The sequence below is a fragment of the Lagenorhynchus albirostris genome, chromosome 6, assembly GCF_949774975.1.
Source record: "Lagenorhynchus albirostris chromosome 6, mLagAlb1.1, whole genome shotgun sequence".
Taxonomy (NCBI): Eukaryota; Metazoa; Chordata; class Mammalia; order Artiodactyla; family Delphinidae; genus Lagenorhynchus; species Lagenorhynchus albirostris.
Genome location: NC_083100.1, coordinates 63827813 through 63850879, shown reverse-complemented (window position 1 = coordinate 63850879; position 23067 = coordinate 63827813). Strand labels below are relative to the sequence as shown.

Below are 23067 nucleotides of genomic sequence, written 5' to 3'. Positions count from 1 at the left end.
TGTGTGTGTGTGTGTGTGTGTGTGTGTGTGTGTGTGTATGCGTGGGCTCCACACTCCACGGTATCGTCTGCATACACTGGTCTCAGCTATGGCTCCTGTGCTGAGAGTGTTCATGTTTCTGTCTCCAGGCCACGCCCTCCCACGATTTGCTGACACGGACACTGGTCTACTCTCCTCTCCATTTGATAAGAGGCATCCCATGAAGCTCACCACATTCTAAACATTCAGATCTCCCCCAGTAAATGTTTCTTCCTACCTTCCAAACAGTCTCGATGTCAGAAAGGAAGTCAACCTCACCTTTTGCTGAAACCTCCCCCTCTCCCTCTCCCTCTTACCCTCCCCCTCTCCCTCTCCCTCTTACCCTCCCCCTCTCCCTCTCCCTCTTACCCTCCCCCTCTCCCTCTCCCTCTTAACCTCCCATCCCCATGAAAATCTTTCAAAGCCTCAGTCCCGTCCACTCTGCTTCCTAAGTGTCTCCTCTGCCTGTTCTCTGCCTGCTCTACCTTCAGTGCCCACCGATCCTCACCTGGACTAAGCACCAGGTTCCAACCTGGCTGCTGCTGCCAACCTTGCCCCCAAGCCATCCTCCACACTGCTGCCAGGGCGGTCTTCCTAAAGGCAAACTAGATCACTGCACATCTCTGCTTAAATTCTTGTCACAGTTCCCCAAAGCTATCAAGAAAAACAACAACTTGCAAATGTAAAAACCTAAACTCCTCATCAAGACACATGACTTTTTTTTTTTTTGCGGTACACGGGCCTCTCACCGTTGTGGCCTCTCCCGTTGCGGAGCACAGGCTCCGGACGCGCAGGCTCAGCGGCCATGGCTCACGGGCCCAACCGCTCCGCGGCATGCGGGATCTTCCTGGACCGGGGCACTAACCCGTGTCCCCTGCATCAGCAGGCGGACTTTCAACCACTGCGCCACCAGGGAAGCCCCACATGACGTTTTTTGTTCCGGCTCTTGTCCACCCCTCCAGCTTCACCTGGGAGTATCTTCCCTCTACTTCAATCACAGACAATCGCTCTTCCAATACATTTCCAAGCATGTGCCCAGGTTGGCCCCCAACTTGCAAGAAGCTTCCTCGCCTACTGGCGAAGGAGCATATATCCTACACAGGACAACAAAAGCGCCACGTCCTCGATGAAGTCCTTGGCCGCCTTGCCCTCCGCCCTCCTCGACACGGGCCGGCATCTGTGCATCGTTTCATCGGAGCGTTGATCCTGATGCTCCACTGGCGTTTCCTGCCCACGTCCTCCCGTCGTCTGTGGGGCTGCCACCCCTGAGTCATCCAGGCTCAAATCCACACTGTCAACTTTCATCCTTCTCTCAGGATACTTACAGATGAAGGCTGAGTCTTACCTCTGGAGCCCTAGCACAGTCCTGGAACTTGATACATGAAAAGTCAGTGTCTTTGGAACCACTGCCCTCTAGATTCCTCTGTGACACACACCAGGCCTCCTCCACATGGAGCTCTGGAATATATACAAGTCTCCAGTGACCTCAAAGTCTCCTCACATCCCAAGCTATGACGGTCCCTTCCTGCCCTTCACCATCAAGCTTTGAAACATTACCCACTTGCACTTCATCACCATCTCTTTACTCATTAATCTGAATGTCCAGCTTCTCCCCTTACTATGAAAACTGAGCTAAATCCAATGTCCTTTGAGAAGACCTCATTTTCCTTTCCCTCTCTGCAAAATTCAAAACTGCTGACCACTTCCACCTTCTTGGCTCCTGTGACAGCACTTTCTTTCTCTCCATCCTCCACCTGCTCCATAACTGCTCCCCCAGGCCTTCTCCCTCACCCCTGCAATGTCCTCCTTGGCAATCTCACCTGATCACATGGTTTCCACAATCACCTATGTGGGGAGAACTGCTAAAGCACATCTCCTGCAGTCACAGTCTCTCCTGAGCTCCACATTTCTGTCTCCCTACAGGACACCTTCAAACGGAAGCCCCAGTGGCGCTTCAAACTCCAGTAGATGCCAACAAGCCTGGCATCCCTCTTCCCTCCTCAACTGCCATCCTGCTATCCATACAGCCTCAATCTCTTTCTGTTGTCTCCCTTCTGCGATTTGCCTTCCACCTCCATCAGTTGCCAGGCTCTTTCAACTCTGACACTTCAATAGTGCTTATTCATGTCCCTTCCTCCCTATACCTCTGCCACGGTTCTAGTTCAAACCCTCATTATCTCATGCTCGAGGTCTTTAACAGCTTCTGCCAGCCGACAGCTCCTCCTTCAGGCTGCCCAGTGCTCTCCACCGCTTCCAATCTGACTTCTATAGCTGTTTCCGGCTCACAAGGTGCCCCTCATCGGCTCCCCACAGCTTACGGCACCACCTCCCAGACCCATGCCTTCTGATTCAAGGCTCTTCACGTTCTGGACCCAACCCAACTTTAAAATCTCATTTCCTACTGCTTGTCTTCATGCAGGCTTTCCTCTCACCCAGGAGTTCTCAAATATGCCTAATCATACAACTTACCCAGATCATTTGTTAAAAATGCAGCTTGTCAGGTCCTATCCGAGACCCAATGAGGCAAAACCTCCAAGGGACCATTGCAACTAGCTCAATGCCAAAAAGGATGGATTTGGGGGGAGGGGGGATTAAAAAAACAGCCTAAAATTAGCTGATTTAATTATCTAAATTAATTTGTCTCTCACAGTACTGATAACTGCTCCTAAAATCAAATTATGGTGGTGGGGCACGAGAAAGAAAAGGGGAAAAATTCTCAAATCCCCACTATTATCAGAAACTTTACTGAGTCTTCTAGCCACTTAGGTATCTCTCTTCCTTTAATCATCAAACTCCCTCAAGTATCACCTATAATCTTTCTGTATACATAAATGTCTACAAAGAGGAAGGAAATGCTTTTCTTGTCCTTGCCCTAAACACGATGATAATGAAATAAGAAAATCAATTTAGAATCTGGGGGTAAAGATCTTAAATCAATAGGTTTTATCTTCCCAAGAAAAATGAATGAAGCAGAAACTTTAATACTTATATGTCTACTACATTTTATTTTAAGAATTAATTATAATACCTATCTAATTGCTAAATATAGGGGTGTAATGTTCAGATTCATGTAGTTTTATACTTTCCACATCACACGCAAAAAAATGTTTTTTAATCTAACTGCATTACGATACATGTTTAAATGGTATTGGTTGAGATTACTAGAATATAAAATTGATTCACATTTACTATAGAAAATTTGGGAAATAAAGCAAAGAACAAAGACGAAATTAGAATTTTTCCTCTAGGTGATGGTACAACACAGCAGATGCCAGCAAAGGGGCTTTTACGTCAGAGAGATCTGAGGCTAAGTTCCAACTTGACCACCCACTAGACGCCAATACTTAGCCTAAGTGTCTGTCTCTTCACTGCAAAACCGAGTGATAATATCTACCTCATCAGCTTATTATGAGGACAAATGAGAACGTGTATAAACCATTTTTAGGCCAGGGCCCCAGAACTTGGCAGGTGTTCAAAAAAGGTTGATTTGTATTGAATTCTTCTCCAGAAAAAAAAAAAAACTGGGCATATCCTCAGCCTCAAGAATTCTCAGAGAATGAATCACTGTGGACTACATCCCAATATGTGGAGTTTTAAAACCTGCTGTAGACTTACCTATTTTCTTAGAAATATCCGGCCTGATACAACTGTTTTTGGATATTTGAGCTCATCATCATAAACACTGTTACTAAAGAGTGGATGAAGATGGCATCAGGCCGCAAATGTCCTCTAAGGTCTCCATACAGGAAGAAAACTGTGGGACTCAGGTTATAATGTAATAATGAGATCTAAAGTAGTAATGATACAATGTCTGAGTTAAAGATAAACTCCCTTATGAGACCTTTTCTATATTTATATTCTGAATTATACTCTTATAAATATCTATGTTGAATCAGTGAGCACAGAAAAAAATCTTGCATAGGATATAACTGTGCCCAAAATACCCACAAGGGAGACAGAACAAGCTATTAACTTATTATTGTAGGGCCCTTTCTTAACACATGCTACTGTGTCCTTGTCCTACTAAACCTGGGTTCTGAACACCAGCCTGCGTTAAAGTTGACAAGTACCACCAAGTAGACCATTTCTCCAGCACTCTGGAACTATTCGGGCAATACAATGCACTCAGCGATGACTTCTTTGAAAATGCCAGAGTTCTACCGCATCATTGCTGACTGCTTTTTAACCAGCTGAAACCCCTTCCATACCGTATCTGTCTGACAGAGAAGTACCACCTCCGAAACTGCACACAGTTGGCTACGTGTGCTCATGTGGCCATGTCACCTTTTCACTAAGTCATATGCATTTTCGGATCCTTTTCACAGAGGAATCCTCCTTATGTAGGTTCCACAGAACAGACACTTTGCCCAGCTTGTTCTTCCCTGAACCCCAGAGCCTGGTACTCCGGCACGTTCCGGATGTTCAACCAAGACTAGTGTAATGAAAGAAGGCAGCCAGCCAGTAAATGCCTGAACTGATGCCAGAATTTATGTCATACGATTCTCCTTTGGAACATGTGGTGGGATCACAATCTATACAGGTGCTAAACTCAGCATGTATTAAGTGCTTCTGTGTGCTTTTCATTTTACAAACATGTCTCCAACACCTCCAAGTGCTGTGCAAATGGGCACTACAGATAGAGTCTGAAAAAGAGAGTCTCATCGAAGCTAAATGATTTCCTGGAGGTCTCGTAGCAAACTAACACGAACCCTCTCTCAAAATTCCTGTAGAGTAATTGAAACAGCTGTGTAAAACAATCCAAAGTAATCACGAGATTTACTCATCTTCACCCTTCAAATAGCCCAACCTACAATAGTGCCTAGCAAACTGTAGGCACCCGATAAATATTTGATTCTTTTTATCAAGTGCACATATTTTAATAATCAAAATAAATATCTGGGGCTTCCCTGGTGGCGCAGTGGTTGAGAGTCTGCCTGCCGATGCAGGGGACACGGGTTCGTGCCCCAGTCCAGGAAGATCCCACATGCCGCAGAGCAGCTGGGCCCGTAAGCCATGGCCGCTGAGCCTGCGCGTCCGGAGGCTGTGCTCCACAACGGGAGAGGCCACAACAGTGAGAGGCCCGCATACCGCAAAATAAATAAATAAATAAATAATTAAATATCTGTTGCAAAGGAAACAGGGAATGAGAACAGACAACTGTTAAGTGTCCATTTTCTCATTTGAGGTCTGCATGATAATTTCTTTACTAGTATCTTTTACTTTCCCTTACAGGAAGACTGGAAATCCCCATCTATCACGAGGCAATTCTGATACTACACTTATTGTACTTTACCACATGCCATCCTGGCCAGCTTATTACGGCAACTAGAGTGTGGGCCTGCCGCCTCCCAGATGCTGAACGGGATGGGTTAATATGACTTGTACTCATGACTGAGATACTATCAAGGGCACATCCTTAGGTGTAGACCCTGTGACTGTGGGGGCAATAAGCATCAGGGACACCCTATGCACCAGGGCTTCCATCCTGCCTCCCCCATCCCTCCATCTGAACCATTTCATCTCCCGCCTTTACCTCCCACTCTCATTTATGCTGTATGCAACTCACTGTTGCCATACCACTACCAACCCCTCGGGTTCGTCTTTTTATTTCTTGTCTCCTCCTCCCATGATTGCCTTTTACTGAAAGAGTGACCACACAGATGGTGTTTTTCAACATGATCATGAGATGTCCCATCCCATGTGCTTTTTTACAATGCGTCATTGACACTAATCCCATTGACGGGTAGAGTTCATGTTCCCTCCTTGTGAATCTGGGTCAGCCTGTAACCACAGAAGCAGCAATGTTACCTGGCTTCCAAGGCTAGGTCATAAAAGCCATAGACCTTCTGCCTGGCCCACAGGGGAAGCTCAGTCCTGGACCCCAGTCACTATGAGGAGAGACCACACGAAGAGACCACGCGTGGTCCCAGCTGAGGTCCCGGACAACAGCCATCTTCAATTGCTTCCAGCTATGGGAGCGAACCAGCCTCAAGAAGCCATTAGTCACTGATGGCTTCAACTACATGAGCTAGCCCATCAAGATGCACCTGGCTGAGCCTACCATGCCCCAGAACCATGAGAGAGAATAATAAAATGGCTGCTGCTAGGTTACATCACTACGTTTTGGGGTAATTTATTACACAGCAATAGATAACCAATAAGGGAATGTAAATTGGCACAGTTCATACAACTCAACAACAACAAAATAACAACCCAGTCGAAAAGTGGGCAGAAGACCTACACAGACATGTCTGATGTGTCCGAAGAAGACATACAGATGGCCAGTAGGCAGAAGAAAAGATGTTCAACATCGGTAATTATTAGAGAAATGAAAACTACAATGAGGTACCACCTCACACCGGTCAGAATGGCCATCATCAAAGTCTACAAATAACAAATGCTGGAGCGGGTGTGGAGAAAAGGCAACTCTCCTATACTGTTGGTAAGAATATAAACTGGTGCAGCCACTATAGAAAACAGTATGGAGGCTCCTCAGAAAACTGAAAATAGAATTACCATATGATCCAGCAATCCCACTCCTGGGCATATATCTGGACTAAACTATAATTCAAAAAGATGCATGCACCCCTATGTCCATAGAAGCACTATTCACAGTAGCCAAGACATGGAAACAACCTAAATGTCCACTGACAGATGAATGGATAAAGAAGATGTGGTACATATACACAATGGAATATCACTCAGCCATTTAAAAAAATAATAATGTCATTTGCAGCAACAGGGATGGCCCTAGAGATTATCATACTAAGTGAAATAAGTCAGAAAGAGAAAGACAAATACCATATGGTATCATTTATATGTGGAACCTAAAATGTTACAAACGAACTAATCTATAAAACAGAAACAGACTCACAGACATAGAGAACAGACTTGTGGTTGCCAAGGGGGATGGGAGGTGGAGGAGTGATGTACTGGGAGGGAGTTTGGGATTAACAGACGCAAACTATCATATACAGAATGGATAAACAACAAGGTCCTACTATAGCACAGGGAACTATATTCAATATACTGTAATAAACCATAAAGGAAAAGAATATGAAAAAGAATATATATGTATAACTCAATCACTTTGCTGTACAGTAGAAATTAATACGTTGTAAATCAACTATACTTCAATAAATTTTTAAAATGTAGATAACCAATAGATAATAATCAATAGTGACCTAACATATCAGAGCGTGCCTTCACATCTACAGAGTGAAATTACCAATCCAAACATAAGTGGGGTTGTTAATGTGAAGAGTTAACCTCTGTTAACTTTTTATTCATGTTTATTACTTGGAGGTTACTTTTATGCTCCAAAGAAGGGTTTTACTGCTTTATTCCGCAACTACTTCTAAAGGGAAAGCTGTTCTGGAAACCTAAGTATTCTTGAAATCTAATTATCAGAAAGTTTCCATTTCACTGTCATATTTGTCAAGTCCTCAGCTATACCCTTTAAAGCCCTAAGCTTTATACAAAGTTAAACATGCACATTGTTTAAGTTATTGATAATTTATATGTTCCTTAACACTAATCAACAACAAAATGATATAATTCAAATCATCTAAAACTCTGTCAATTTCACTGGATTGAGACTATCAGGTTGATACTGAACTTCATAATTTTTTCATGTCACAATGACTAGTCAACTCCTAGACGCAGCGGCCAAAAAAAAAAACAAAAAAAAACCCCATGACATAAACATTTTAAAAAAAATTGTAATGGGAAACCCAAATTTCACCTGACACCAAAACTACAGCTTCAAAAGTTATGCCAGATTTACTACTGAGAAAACTCGACAGACGGGGCTCCGTTGCTTTTGACTGCCCAGCCTATTTCAAGAGAGAAGTTTGAAAAGTGAAATGGCTAAAGACAGGCTGCATGGAGAAAAAGTTAAAAAGCCAAGTGCCTGGGGGCTTCCCTGGTGGCGCAGTGGTTAAGAATCCACCTGCCAATGCAGGGGACACGGGTTCAAGCCCTGGTCCGGGACAATCCCACATGCCACAGAGCAACTAACCTCGTGCGCCACAACTACTGAGCCTGTGTGCCACAACTACTGAGCCCGCACACCTAGAGTCTGTGCTCTGCAACAAGAGAAGCCACTGCAATGAGAAGCCCACACACCACGACAAAGAGTAGCCCCCCGCTCACCGCAACTAGGGAAAAGCCCGCGCGTAGCAAGGAAGACCTAACGCAGCCAAAAATAAATAAATTTAAAAAAAGCCAAGTGCCTGGGTAACTCTGAGCCAGGCTACTCAGTCTCTGAGAAGTGAATAGCAGGCAGGGCCATGAATCAATTTAAGCAGTTTATCATGGTTAACTGAAAATTTTGCTGACTCTTTCACAGTTTATATTACATCCACAATTGGGAAACTCAAAAATCTTTTCAAGATAAAAAGGCTCAAGGCCAAATGAAGGTCAACTGAAGTCAAAACAATCCAAGATCTCCTTAGAAGAAACCATAGGGTCTCTACGGCTGCTCTCCTGAAGAAGGAGAGAACTCTGACTTAGGTTCAGGAGAACCGGGCTCTGGTTTAGGCCAAGGGAGCCACCTGATTAGGATAAGGCATTTCACCTCCCTGAGCCTCAGTTTCATCATCTGTTTGAAAAAGAAAAGGCTACATTGATTGAGTGTTTCCTTAGTATACTGCTTATTGCACTACACTAAGAACTTTGTCGTGCATTATCTTTTGTGTATATGTGTGTATATACACATATGCATAAATAATATAATTCACCTACGATACAATTCACCTATTTAAAGAATACATGTCGGGGGCTTCCCTGGTGGTGCAGCGGTTGAGAGTCTGCCTGCCGATGCAGGGGACACGGGTTCATGACCTGGTCCGGGAGGATCCCACATGCCGCGGAGCGGCTGGGCCCGTGAGCCATGGCCGCTGAGCCTGCGCGTCCGGAGCCTGTGCTCCGCAGCGGGAGAGACCACAACAGTGAGAGGCCCGCGTACCGCAAAAAAAAAAAAAAAAAAGAGTACATGTCGGGGTTTCCCTGGTGGCGCAGTGGTTAAGAATCTGCCTGCCAATGCAGGGGACGTGGGTTCGAGCCCTGGTCCAGGAAGATCCCACATGCCATGGAGCAACTAAGCCCGTGCACCACAACTACTGAGCCTGTGCTCCAGAGACCGTGAACCACAACTACTGAGCCCGCGCGCCTAGAGCCCATGATCCACAACAAGAGAAGCCACTGTGCCATAAAAAGAAACAAAATTTGTAGTGAGGTGGATGGACCTAGAGTCGGTCATACAGAGTGAAGTAAGTCAAAAAGAGAAAAGCAAATACCGTATGCTAACACATATATATGGAGTCTAAGAAAAAATGGTCATGAAGAACCTGGGGGCAAGACAGGAATAAAGACGCAGATGTACTAGAGAATGGACTTGAGGACACGGGGAGGGGAAAGGGGAAGCTGGGACAAAGTAAGAGAGTGGCGTGGACATATATACACTACCAAATGCAAAATCGATAGCTAGTGGAAAGCAGCCACATAGCACAGGGAGATCAACTTGGTGCTTTGTGACCACCTAGAGGGGTGGGATAGGGTGGGTGGGAGGCAGGGAGACGCAAGAGGGAGGAGATATGGGGATATATGTATATGCATAATTGATTCACTTTGTTATAAAGCAGAAAGTAACACACCATTGTAAAACAATTATACTCCAATAAAGATGTTTCAAAAAAAAAAAGAGAAGCCACGGCAATGAGAAGCCCGCACACTGCAAAGGAGCCCCCGCTCCCCGCAACTAGAGAAAGCCCATGCGCAGCAACAAAGACCCAATGCAGCCAAAAATAAATAAAACTAAAATAAATTAAAAAAGAAAAAAGAGTACATGTCACAGAGTAACCATCACCACAATCAATTTTAGAAAAATTGTATCACTCCCAAAAGAAACCCCATGTCCCTAGCAGTTATTCCCTACTTCCCCCATAGCCTCCAGCCCGAGACACCACTAATCTACTTTCTGTCTCTAATCATTTGCCTTTTCTGGTCATTTCATAGAAATAGAATCATGCAGTATATTGTCCTTTTTTCCATTCATTAGTTGATGACATTTGGGTTGTTTCCACTTTGGGCTCTTACGAATAATGCTGCTATGAATATTTGTATACAAGTTCTGGTGTTTTCTCTTCAGTACACACCTAGCAGTGGCGTTTCTGGTTTATACGTTAACCTTCTGAAGAACTGCCAGAGTGTTTTCCAAAGCAGCTGCCATCTTCCATCCCCACCAGCAGTGTATGAGGGCTCTGGTTCCTCCACACCTTCACTAACACTTATCGTCTGTCTTTCTGGTTACAGCCATCCTCATGGGCACCAAGTAGTATCTCATCGCGGTTGGTTTTCATTTGCATTTCCCTCCCTTGCATTATCTTAATCCTCATGACAACCTCATGAGGTAAGAACCAGTCCTTACTCCTATTTGGTACACAAAGCAACTGTGGATTGGAGAGGGGAAGCAACTGACTCAAGGTCGGGTCATAGGCAGACTCTGTTCCCTCCAGAGTCCCCTGAAAAGCACTACACAACTACAAGGCCAATACAAGGCCTCACACGATCCTAAGAAGGTTGAACAGCACGGTCTCTTAAGGCCTTTCCAGCTGTGATATTCTGGGTTCCTGAATTTACACTGTTTAAAAATCTCCTCTCCAGGTGAATTTTCACTTTGGCCTCAATATCAGGAACATTTGACTTCTTCTGAGTAGGAGGGTTGTGTTCTGATCATAACAACGATGAGGCTACAACCCCACATGCCAGCTCAGGGCCAAACCTGAGGCCCCTCTCGAGCAAGTACACATGACTTAATATTGTGTTTGAACCATACAAAAGTGCCCAGGTGCAACTATTCTACAATGCCGAAGATAGCAATTTCATCTTGCTTGTGTATTTTGTGAACTATCCTTACTCTTGGCTTTCTATGCACTTTCTTACCCTCATTTTCCCTTTACCTCCGTTTTCTCATCTATCAAATAAATTTTATCTAGCCCATTGTTTTCATCTTTGTAAACCATCTCAAATCTTTTCTGAAATAAAGTGGAGTAGTAAAGGAACATATCAGAGTGTTTTCAAGTAGGCTTCGAAATAGCCCACAGCTGCAGGCTCTTTTATCAGATTGTGTACTTTCCTAAGCAAACTATTCTCCAAGAAACAGAAAACACTGCTCTTCTCTGTACCTTGGCAGGAGAGAAAATGCTTTTACAATATTCTAAATTAGACAAGCTTTCCAAAATAGTTTGGGGAAGGAGAAAGACAGGTAGTCACTGCCCCGCAGGATAAAAGGCAGAAAGCAATGATTCTTTTGTACACTCATGAATACATGCAAAGATTATTTCTCCTAGAGTAACTCTTTGAGATTTTTTTCCTTTTATTTATGTATAATATTTCACAACACTTTCTGATGACTGAATGATGTACTGAAGGCCACAGCTAACTATCAGAATTTGACAGCTGCCTAGGAAAAAGTACTCAACGCTGCTTTAAACTTTCTCCTCTTCTATGAGTAATTATTTAGATCCCATAAGATTTACCCATGCTTTAACACAGTTTTTTCATTTCCAAGACTTTACCTTACCTAAAGAGATCATCACACTAGTACTGACAGATGCACTGACTCAGAGAGAAAACTGTAAACCACAAAGGTCAATCAGTTCAGTACTGGTTAAATGAACTACCATGTGTGTGTAGAAACAACTACTATATAGCCATTAAAAATTATATAGAACCATACCAGTTGACATGGGGAAAGATCTAAATCTTCTATTGAAGAAAAGCAAGGTACTTAATTATTGGAACACTGTGAGGTTACGTGTAAAACGGTGCACATCTATCTGTAGATCTGTATATTTATCCGTCAAGAGAGAACTGGATGTGTGACAACATGTCAAGAGTAGCTATCTCTGGGGCTTCCCTGGTGGCGCAGTGGTTGAGAGTCCGCCTGCCGATGCAGGGGACGTGGGTTCGAGCCGCGGTCTGGGAAGATCCCGCGTGCCGCGGAGCGGCTGGGCCCGTGAGCCATGGCCGCTGAGCCTGCGCGTCCAGAGCCTGTGCTCCAGAACGAGAGAGCCCACAGCGGTGAGAGGCCAGAGTACCGCAAAAACAACAACAACAACAACAAAAAAATATCGTTTCCCAGTTTGAGGTTTGTCTTTTTCTTTTTATGTTTTTTGGCTGCACTGGGTCCTCGTTGCTGTGCGCGGCGTTTCTCTAGTTGCGGCAAATGGGGGCTACTCTTCGTTGTGGTGCACGGGTTTCTCATTTCCATGGCTTCGCTTCTCTTGTTGCAGAGCACGGGCTCTAGGCACACAGGTTTCAGCAGTTGCATCACGTGGGCTCAGTGCTTGCGGCTCACCGGCTCTAGAGTGCAGGCTCAGTAGTTGTGGCACACGGGCTTAGTTGCTCTGCGGCACGTGGAATCTTCCCAGACCAAGGATCGAACCCGTGTCCCCTGCATTGGCAGGCGGATTCTTAACCACTGTGCCACCAGAGAAGTCCCTGAGGTTTGTCTTTCTATTACATTAATGGTGCCCTCTGATGAACAGTTGTCCTTAACTTTAATGCAGGTGACAGTCTTTTCTTTCATGGATAGACCTTTCCAATCTTACTTTAAGAAAAACTTCCCTGCTCCAAAGTAGTATGTTGTCTTTTTCAAAAAGTTTTCAAGTTTTGCCTTTACATTAAATTTCTGGTTAGTCAGGAATGAAGTTATACATTTGTGTATTGACAGAAAAAGAACTGTTTTCCATAGGGATGTGTATCTTGTCCCAGAAATATTTACTTAATTATTCCCTCTTTCCACTCAGATCTGCAATACATCTCTGTCATTTACCAAGGGTCTGTTTCTGAGTTCTTTATTTTATTCCATTGATCACCTGTCTATCCCCAATATCACAATGTCTTATTGAGCTACATTGTATATTCTTGGGCCTTAGTTCTTCAAATAAATTTTAGAATAAAGTTTCTCAGAAGTCTTTGTAGAAAATCTGATGTGGAAGAGCACTGACTCCATCAATCAACCTGAGGATGACTGGCTTCTTCATTATACTGAGTCTTCTTACTGATGAGCATGGTTTGCCTGTCCATTTATTAGGTTTTCTTCAAAATCCTCCAATAAGTTTTATAGTTTTTCTACCTAAAATTCTTATACACCCTTTGTTAGAATTTACTTAAGGTAATAGAAATAATAAACAATAACCTGTCCTGTCTGTTAACCTATAAGACTTCTCAATTTTTCATTTTCTTACCTTAATTTTGTTCAGTGACATTTTTCTTAGAATTTATCCATCTCCTCTAGATATATGACATACAGTAATTCATAGTAGTATTACAGTTTCTTTTTAATCTCTGCTAAAACTGTAGTTTGTGATATATTTTTGTTTCCAATTTCACTTTTTCTCATGCCTTTATCATTCCTTCCTTCTACTGTTTTCATATTAACATTGTTGTTTTCCTAGTTCAAGTTTGATGCTTACCTCGTTTTCACTTTTCTTCTTCCTGAATGTTCCTTCAATGTAGGTTCATTAAGTACAAATTTTCTGTTTTTGTTCATTTTAAAGTGGCTTCATCTCATCTTCAGTCTCAGAAATTTTTAACTTTCTCTCAAAACTTTGAAGATATTAACTGATTCCTCTGGCTTCAGGCTTTGATTGTTCCTACTGAGGTGTCTGCTGTCGGTCGGGTTATTATTATTCCCTTATAGGTGATCTGTTCTACTTCGCTAGCTCACTTTAAGATCTTCCTTTTATCTCTGGGGTTCTGCAATCTTAGTTCAAAATACCAAAGTGCAGATTCCATTTATTTTCATGGTTCAAAATACTTTTCCTCTTTCTGTGGACTGCTATCTTTCAAATCTTCTGGGTTCCTCTGAGGCTATGACTGGATTTACGTCATAATTTCTCATTCTATCCTGTACATTATTAACCTCTCTGTCTGATCATTTCCATCTTCCTATCTCTCCATGTTGCATTCTCGGTAATTTTTTCAATTTGGCAGTTCTCATCCGTGTCTAATCTGTCTAATCACCAAATATTTTTTCATCTAAGACCTTCCACTGATGTTCTTTATTTATTTGTTTGGTTGTTATTTTTATTATTTTAATTAACAGTTATAAGATTCATTTCTAAAATCTGTTTCTTTTTCAGATCTGCTGGTCACTTTTGATATTGTGTTGCTTGTCCCTTTTTACGATTCTCTATTTTTTATTTCTTTTAACATTATATATATGATTTTTAATAGAATGCATAATATAGATAATTCTAACATCTGAATTTCATTGGGAGGGTGCTACCTAAATTAGTTGTTTATTTTTTTTTAAGATTTATTTATTATTTACCTATTTTATTTGTTTTTAGCTGCATCGGGTCCTAGTTGTGGCATGCGGGATCTTTGTTGAGGCATGCGGGATCTTTGTTGAGGCATGCAGGATCTTTTGCTGGGGCGCACAGGCTCTTTTTTGTGGCACAGGGGCTTCTCTCTAGTTGTTACATGCGGTTTTCTCTTCTCTAGTTGTGGCGCACAGGCTTCAGGGCGTGTGGGCTCTGTAGTTGTGGCGTGCAGGTTCCAGAGCACGTGGGCTCTGTAGTTTGTGGCACGTTGGCTCTAGTTGAGGCGTCTGAGCTCAGTAGTTGTGGCGTGTGGACTTAGTTGCCCTGCGGCACGTGGGATCTTAGTTCCCTGACCAGGGATCAAACCCACGTCCCCTGCACTGCAAGGCAGATTCTTTAGCACTGGACCACCAGGGAAGTCCCTAGTTCTTTATTTTTAATGTTTTATTTATATTTGGAGGAAAGTGTTCCTTCAAAAAATATTTGTGTTTGCCTCTGCCAGAAGCCAAGAGGCACCATCTACATTTTAGCCATCTGTCAAGTTGCAAGGTTATCAGCTAATTCTGCAGTCCTGGGCACAACTCTGAACTAGGGTATGCTGAAGGCTCATACATCCATCCTGCCACCAGAACATGTGAGACTGCCCCACACCTTGCAGTATTATGCACCAAAGAAACCAGCATTATGGGGATGGTAGAAACAAGTGCCTACATTAACAGCGCCAGTAAAATCAGAGCACCCTCAAGACTGACAGGCCCACTTAAATAGTGGATATAAGATCTATTATGCAACACAAAACGAAGCCATGGTTTAAGAAGATACCACAACTCTACTTCACATGGTATAAGCCCTGCTAGCAGCTGATGGAATGCAGATAAGATAGGTCTGATGTGCAACAACTATGAGGGGCTGCTCCAGTGGAGCTCAGATTGTAAATGACAGAGAGGAGAGGACAACACTGCCGAAAGGTGGGTAGGAAAAAGGAGAAAATCAGCGGATGAAATATAGGAATTTTAATTACGGGTAAACAATTAGGAAAAAGGACTATTAACTTTTTTAAAATTTTAAAATTTTATTTATTTTTTTATGCAGCAGGTTCTTCTTAGTCTTCAATTTTATACACATCACTGTACACATATCAATCCCAATCTCCCAATTCATCACACCACTCTCCCCACCGCTGCATGGCTTTCCCCCCTTGGTGTCCATACGGTTGTTCTCTACATCTGTGTCTCTATTTCTGCCCTGCAAACCGGTTCACCTATACCATTTCTGTAGGTTCCACAAACATGTGTTAACCTAAGATAAATGTTTTCCTCTTTCTGAACTTACTTCACTCTGTATGACAGTCTCTAGATCCATCCACGTCTCAACAAATGACCCAATTTGGTTCCTTTTTATGGCTGAGTAATATTCCATTCTATGTATGTACCACATCTTCTTTATCCATTCGTCTGTCGATGGGCATTGAGGCTGCTTCCGTGACCTGGCTATTGTAAATAGTGCTGCAATGAACGTTGGGGTGCATGAGTCTTTTTAAATTGTGGTTTTCTCTGGGTATATGCCCAGTACTGGGATTCCTGGATTATATGGTATTTCTATTTTTAGTTTTTTAAAGAATCTCCAGACTGTTCTCCATAGTGGCTGTATCAATTTGCATTCCCACCAACAATGCAAGAGGGTTCCCTTTTCTCCACACCCTCTCCAGCATTTGTTGTTTGTAGATTTTCTGGTGAAGCCCATTCTAACTGGTGTGAGGTGATACCTCACTGTACTTTTGATTTGCATTTCTCTAATAATTAGTGATGTTGAGCAGCTTTTCATGTGCTTCTTGGTCATCTGTATGTCTTCTTTGGAGAAATGCCTGTTTAGGTCTTCTGCCCATTTTTGGATTGGGTTGTTTGTTTTTTTGATATTGAGCTGCATGAGTTGTTTATATATTTGGAGGTTAATCCTTTCTCCGTTGACTCATTTGCAAATATTTTCTCCCATTCTGAGGGTTGTCTTCTCGTCTTCTTTATGGTTTCCTTTGCTGTGCAAAAGCCTTTAAGTTTCATTAGGTCCCATTTGTTTATTTTTGTTTTTATGTCCATTACTGTACAAGGTGGATCTAAAAAGATCTTCCTATGATTTATGTCAAAGAGTGTTCTTCCTGTGTTTTCCTCTAAGAGTTTTATAGTGTCCGGTCTTACATTTAGGTCTCTAATCCATTTTGAGTTTATTTTTGTGTATGGTGTTAGGGAGTGTTCTAATTTCATTCTTTTACATGTAGCTGTCCAATTTTCCAAGCACCACTTATTGAAGAGACTGTCTTCTCTCCATTGTCTATCCTTGCCTACTTTGTCATAGATTAGTTGACCATAGGTGTGTGGGTTTTCTCTGGGCTTTCTATCTTCTTCCACTGATCTATGATTCTGTTTTTGTGCCAGTACCATATTGTCTTGATTACTGTAGCTTTGTAGTATAGTCTGAAGTCAGGGAGTCTGATTCCTCCAGCTCCATTTTTTTCCCTCAAGACTGCTTTGGCTATTCTGGGTCTTTTGTGTCTCCATACAAATTTTAAGATTTTTTGTTCTAGTTCTGTAAAAAATGCCATTGGTAGTCTGATACGGATTGCACTGAATCTGTACATTGCTTTGGGTAGTATAGTCATTTTCTCAATATTGATTCTTCCAATCCGAGAACATGGTATATCTCTCCATCTGTTGGTCCCATCTTTAATTTCTTTCAACAGTGACTTATAGTTTTCTGCATACAGATCTTTTTTCTCCGTAGGTAGGTTTATTCCTAGGTATTTTATTCTTTTTGTTGCAATGGTAAATGGCAGTGTTTCCTTAATTTCTTTCAGATTTTTCATCATTGGTGTATAGGAATGCAAGCGATTTCTGTGCATTAATTCTGTATCCTGCAACTTTACCAAATTCATTGATTAGCTCTAGTAGTTTTCTGGTGGCATCTTTAGGATTCTCTATGTATAGTATCATGTCATCGGTGAACAGTGACAGTTTTACTTCTCCTTTTCCAATTTATATTGCTTTTAACTCTTTTTCTTCTCTGATTGCCATGGCTAGGACTTCCAAAACTATGCTGAATAATAACGGTGAGAGTGGACATACTTGTCTTGTTCCTGATCTTACAGGAAATGCTTTCAGTTTTTCACCATTGAAAATGATGTTTCCTGTGGGTTTGTCATATATGGCCTTTATTATATTGAGGTAGGATCCTTCTACCTCACATTCTGGAGAATTTTTATCATAAATGGGTGTTGAACTTTGTCAAAAGCTTTTTCTGCACGTATTGAGATGATAATATGGTTTTTATTCTTCAATTTGTTAATACGGTGTATCACATTGATTGATTTGCGTATACTGAAGAATTCTGGCGTCCCTGGGATAAATCCCACTTGATCATGATGTATGATCCTTTTAATGTGTTGTTGGATTCTGTTTGCTAGTATTTTGTTGAGGCGCTTTGCATCTATATTCATCAGTGATGTTGGTCTGAAATTTTCTTTTTCTGTAGTATCTTTGTCTGGTTTTGGTTATCAGGGTGATGGTGGCCTCATAGAATGAGTTTGCGAGTGTTCCTTCCTCCGCAGTTTTTTGGAAGAGTTTGAGAAGGATGGGTGTTAACTCTTCTCTAAATGTTTGATAGAATTCACCTGTGAAGCCATCTGGTCCTGGACTTTTGTTTGTAGGAAGATTTTTAATCACAGTTTCAATTTCATTACTTGTGATTGGTCTGTTCATATTTTCCATTTCTTCCTGTTTCAGTCTTCGAAGGTTATACCTTTCTAAGAATTTGTCCATTTCTTCCAGGTTGTCCATTTTATTGGCATAGAGATGCTGGTAGTAGTCTCTCAGGATACTTTGTATTTCTGCGGTGTCTGTTGTAACTTCTCCTTTTTCATTTCTAATTTTATTGATTTGAGTCTTCTCCCTCTTTTTCTTGATGAGTCTGGCTATTGGTTTATCAATTTTGTTTATCTTCTCAAAGAACCAGCGTTTAGTCTTATTGATCTTTGCCATTGTTTTCTTTGTTTCTATTTCATTTATTTCTGTTCTGATCCTTATGATTTCTTTCCTTCTGCTAACATTGGCTGTTCTTTGTTCTTCTTTCTCTAGTTCCTTTAAGGTGTAAGGTTAGATTGTTTATTTGAGATTTTTCTTGTTTCTTGAGGTAGGCTTGTATAGCTATAAACTTCCCTCTTAGAACTGCTTTTGCTGCATCCCATAGGTTTTGGATTGTCGTGTTGTCATTGTCAATTGCCTCCAGCTATTTTATGATTTACCCTTTGATTTCTTCAGTGATCTCTTTATATTTAATAATGTAGTGTTTAGCCTCCGTGTGTTTTGTTTTTTATGTTGTTTTCCCTGTAATTCATTTCTCATCTCATAGAGTTGTGGTCAGAAAAGATGCTTGATATGATTTCAATTTTCTTAAATTTACTGAGGCTTGATTTGTGACCCAAGATGTGATCTATCCTGGAGAATGTTCTGTGCACACTTGAGAAGAAAGTGTAATCTGCTGTTTTTGGATAGAATGTCCTAAAAATATGAATTATATCTATCTTGTCTATTGTGTTATTTAAAGCTTCTGTTTCCTTATTTATTTTCATTTTGGATGATCTTTCCGTTGGTGTAAGTGAGGTGCTGAAGTCCCCCACTATTGTTGTGTTACTGTCGATTTCCTCTTTTACAGCTCTTAGCCGTTGCCTTATGTATTGAGGTGCTCCTATGTTGGGTGCATATATAATTGTTATATCTTTTTATTGGACTGATCCGTTGATCATTATGTAGTATCCTTCCTTGTCTCTTGTAACATTCTTTATTTTAAAGTCTATTTTATACTATTCTATGAGTATTGCTACGCCAGCTTTCTTTTGATTCACATTTGCATGGAATATCTTTTTCCTTCCCCTCACTTTCAGTTTGTATGTGTCCCTAGGTCTGAAGTGGGTCTCCTGTAGACTGCATATAAATGGGTCATGTTTTTGTATCCATTCAGCAAGCCTGTATCTTTTGTTTGGAGCATTTAATCCATTTACGTTTAAGGTAATTATTGATATGTATGTTCCTATGACCATTTTCTTAATTGTTTTGGGTTTGCTTTTGCAGGTCCTTTTCTTCTCTTGTGTTTCCCACTTAGAGAAGTTCCTTTAGCATTTGTTGTAGAGCTGGTTTGGTGGTGCTGAATTCTCTTAGCTTTTGCTTGTCTGTAAAGCTTTTGATTTCTCCATCGAATCTGAATGAGATCCTTGCCTGCTAGAGTAATCTTGGTTGTAGGTTCTTCCCTTTCATCACTTTAAGTATATCATGCCACTCCCCTCTGGCTTGTAGTTTCTGCTGAGAAATCAGCTGTTAACCTTATGGGAGTTCCCTTGTATGTTATTTGTCGTTTTCCCTTGCTGCTTTCACTAATTTTTCTTTGTCTTTAATTTTTGTCAATTTGATTACTATGTGTCTCGGCGTGTTTCTCCTTGGGTTTATCCTCTATGGGATTAGCTTCGCTTGCTGGACTTGGGTGGTTATTTCCTTTCCCATGTTAGGGAAGTTTTTGACTATAATCTCTGCAAATATTTCCTCTTGTCCTTCCTCTCTCTCTTCTCCTTCTGGGATCCCTATAATGCGAACGTTGTTGAGTTTAATGTTGTCCCAGAGGTCTCTTCGGCTGTCTTCATTTCTTTTCATTCTGTTTTCCTTATTCTGTTCCGTGGCAGTGAATTCCACCATTGTGTCTTCCAGGTCACTTATCTGTTCTTCTGCCTCAGGTTATTCAGCTATTGATTCCTTCTAGTGTAGTTTTCATTTCAGTCATTGTATTGTTCATCTCTGTTTGTTTGTTCTTTAATTCTTCTAGATTTTTGTTAAACATTTCTTGCATCTTCTCGATCTTTGCCTGCATTCCTTTTTGAGGTCCTGGATCATCTTCACTATCATTATTCTGAATTCTTTTTCTGGAAGGTTGCCTATCTCTACTTCATTTAGTTGTTTTTCTGGGGGTTTATCTTTTTCCTTCATCTGGTATATAGCCCTCTGCCTTTTCATCTTGTCTATCTTTCTGTGATTGTGGTTTTTGTTTCACAGGCTGCAGGATTGTATTTCTTCTTGCTTCTGCTCTCTGTCCTCTGGTGGATGAGGCTATCTAAGAGGTTTGTTCAGGTTTCCTGATGGGAGGACTGGCGGTGCGCAGAGCTCAGTAAAACTTTAATCCGCTTAACTGCTGATGGGTGGGGCTGGGTTCCCTCCCTGTTGGTTGTTTGGCCTGAGGCAGCCCAACACTGGAGCCTACCTGGGTGGGCTCTTTGGTGGGGCTAATGGCAGACTCTGGGAGGGCTCACACCAAGGAGTAGCTCCCAGAACTTCTGCTGCCAGTGTCCTTGTCCCCACGGTGAGCCACAGACACACCCCCACCTCTGCAGGAGACCCTCCAACACTAGCAGGTAGCTCTCGTTCAGTATCCCCTGGGGTCACCACTCCTTCCCCTGGGTCCCAATGTGCACACTACTTTGTGTGTGCCCTTCAAGAGTGGAGTCTCTCTTTCCCCCAGTCCTGTAGAAGTCCTGCAATCAAATTCCGCTAGCTTTCAACATCTGATTCTCTAGGAATTCCTCCTCCCGTTGCCGGAGCCCAACGTTGGGAATCCTGATGTGGGGATCAGAACCTTCACTCCAGTGGGTGGACTTTTGTGGTATAAGTTCTCCAGTCTGTGAGTCACCCACCCAGCATTTATGGGATTAGATTTTGCTGTGATTCCGCCCCTCCTACCGTCTCATTGTGACTTCTCCTTTTTCTTTGTATGTGGGGTATCTTTTACTGTGAGTTCCAGTGTCTTCCTGTCGATGACTGTCCAGCAGATGGTTCTGATTTTGGTGTTCTCACAAGAGGGAGTGAAAGCATGTCCTTATACGCCTGCATCTTGGTTCCGGCTCCTCTTGGCACTGTTTCCCACATCTATTCTGCGGATTGATACTGCTCTGCAGAAGAGGGGCCTTCTTATCTCTAGCCCAGCAGCTTTGTACCAGGACTATTAACTTTTTGTAAAGTGTGCTTAGCAATATAATTTCCTTCCAAACCTGGAGACAGACCAGGTTTGTCTCGATCCCTTGTATAACTATCAACTGACCTGCTTATGAAAAATGCAGCATCCTGGGTAATGGCCCCAGACCTCAGAATGTGGATCTCTGGTTAAGGGACCTGGGTGTCTACACAGGAAGTTTCAGAACAACTAGCTATTAAGCTTCTGTAAAGAAAAAGGACAGGAGAACATCTCTGGAGGTGGTAAATAAGAGAAAAGCAGGAGGGTCCCAGGGAAGTAACATTCGATTACAGAAAACATCAGTGGTGGAGGGGCTGGATTAGACATCATTTATTTCACAAAACTTTATAACTTCGTTCTAACAAATAAACTCATTATAGTTGTTAAAAATGCATTAAATAGGGAACCTTTCTAATTATAACTTAAGTCTTCATAAGTAAATGAAGAAACTAGAAATCTTAATATTAAAACAAGAATAAATAATAAGAGTTCTAGCTAAACTTCAATAATTTGAAGTTCTCAAGGAAACTAGTAAGACTGTGTGTGTTGGCAGATGGAGGAGAATAGTTTTATTTGAAGAACAAGGGTTAGCGGCTGGGCCTCTACAGAGACAGGAAGAGGGAAGGAAGGAGAGGGATGAAATTCACTAATCTTAGACTTTAATTTCCTTGACAAAATAAAAAACAATCCTCACATGACATTTAAATACTTCTTCCTGCTCACTTAAATAACACTCTCCTTCCTTACAAAACCTTCCCTGATGCACAATGAGGAAAGGGAGATAAGGCAAAGGCAGTTATGAATCCCTGTTATGTTACAGATGCTGCAAAAGCATTTGATATAAACTGTCACACTGAAACTTTACAAAACCCTCGGAGTTTGGGAAGGTGAGAAAATCGAGGCTCAGAGAAGCTGGGTGACACCCCCAAGGTTCAAAGTCAGCCAAAGGGCAGTTGAGGGGAAGTATAATCTCAAGGTTAACTTTACTTAAAACATGGCACACAATGATTTTTTTTTAAATGGGGTTTACAATTTTACAATTTTAAAACTTGTAATTGGTTCTGAACCAGAACACTGGTATGCAACAAAAGCAAACAAACAAACAAACAAAAAAACAGGAAAAGCTCAGTACCCAAACTGTGTAGTACCACCCTTTGAATGTAGATGCTGGGCATGACCAACACCTTGTGCAGCACAAATGACTGACATCAGACCTCATAATGAGCACACTAACACCATAAACCAAGGGATAATGAAAATGGTTTGAACGTTACGCACAGGCTGGCAGCTGATTTATCATTTGTTTGTTCTAGACAGAAGAGATCACAGTGACAGAATAATGGGCAAAAACACCTCGTAAACTGTACACTCAAGCCCAGTCCTAACATTGAAGATAATTCCTTATCCAAAAACAAGCCGCAGAAGAATAGGGCTTGTCATGCTTTTTCACCACCAATGGCACTCTCTAAAATACCTTTAATGGCCTTAAGACTTTAGGACCCCAAGCTGGGACCTCCATAATAGGCTCTCTATCAATCAGCTTTTAGTACATGGTACATTCTAATCTCTCCTAAAGTTAGTGAATGTCTCAAGGTTGCAAAATTGCTAGAAGCCCTCCAATACTCTCTACAAAATAGCTGACTGCAGATCTAAGAAAGAGTGAAATAAAATAAATGTA

At 41.9% G+C, this 23067-nt stretch overlaps 1 protein-coding gene across 3 annotated transcripts in view; it reads right to left on the bottom strand.

Moving 5' to 3' along the window:
• STK39 (serine/threonine kinase 39) overlaps positions 1-23067 on the bottom strand; it is a 301230-nt gene that overhangs the window by 140061 nt on the left and 138102 nt on the right. The gene's annotated exons all lie outside the window — the stretch shown is intronic.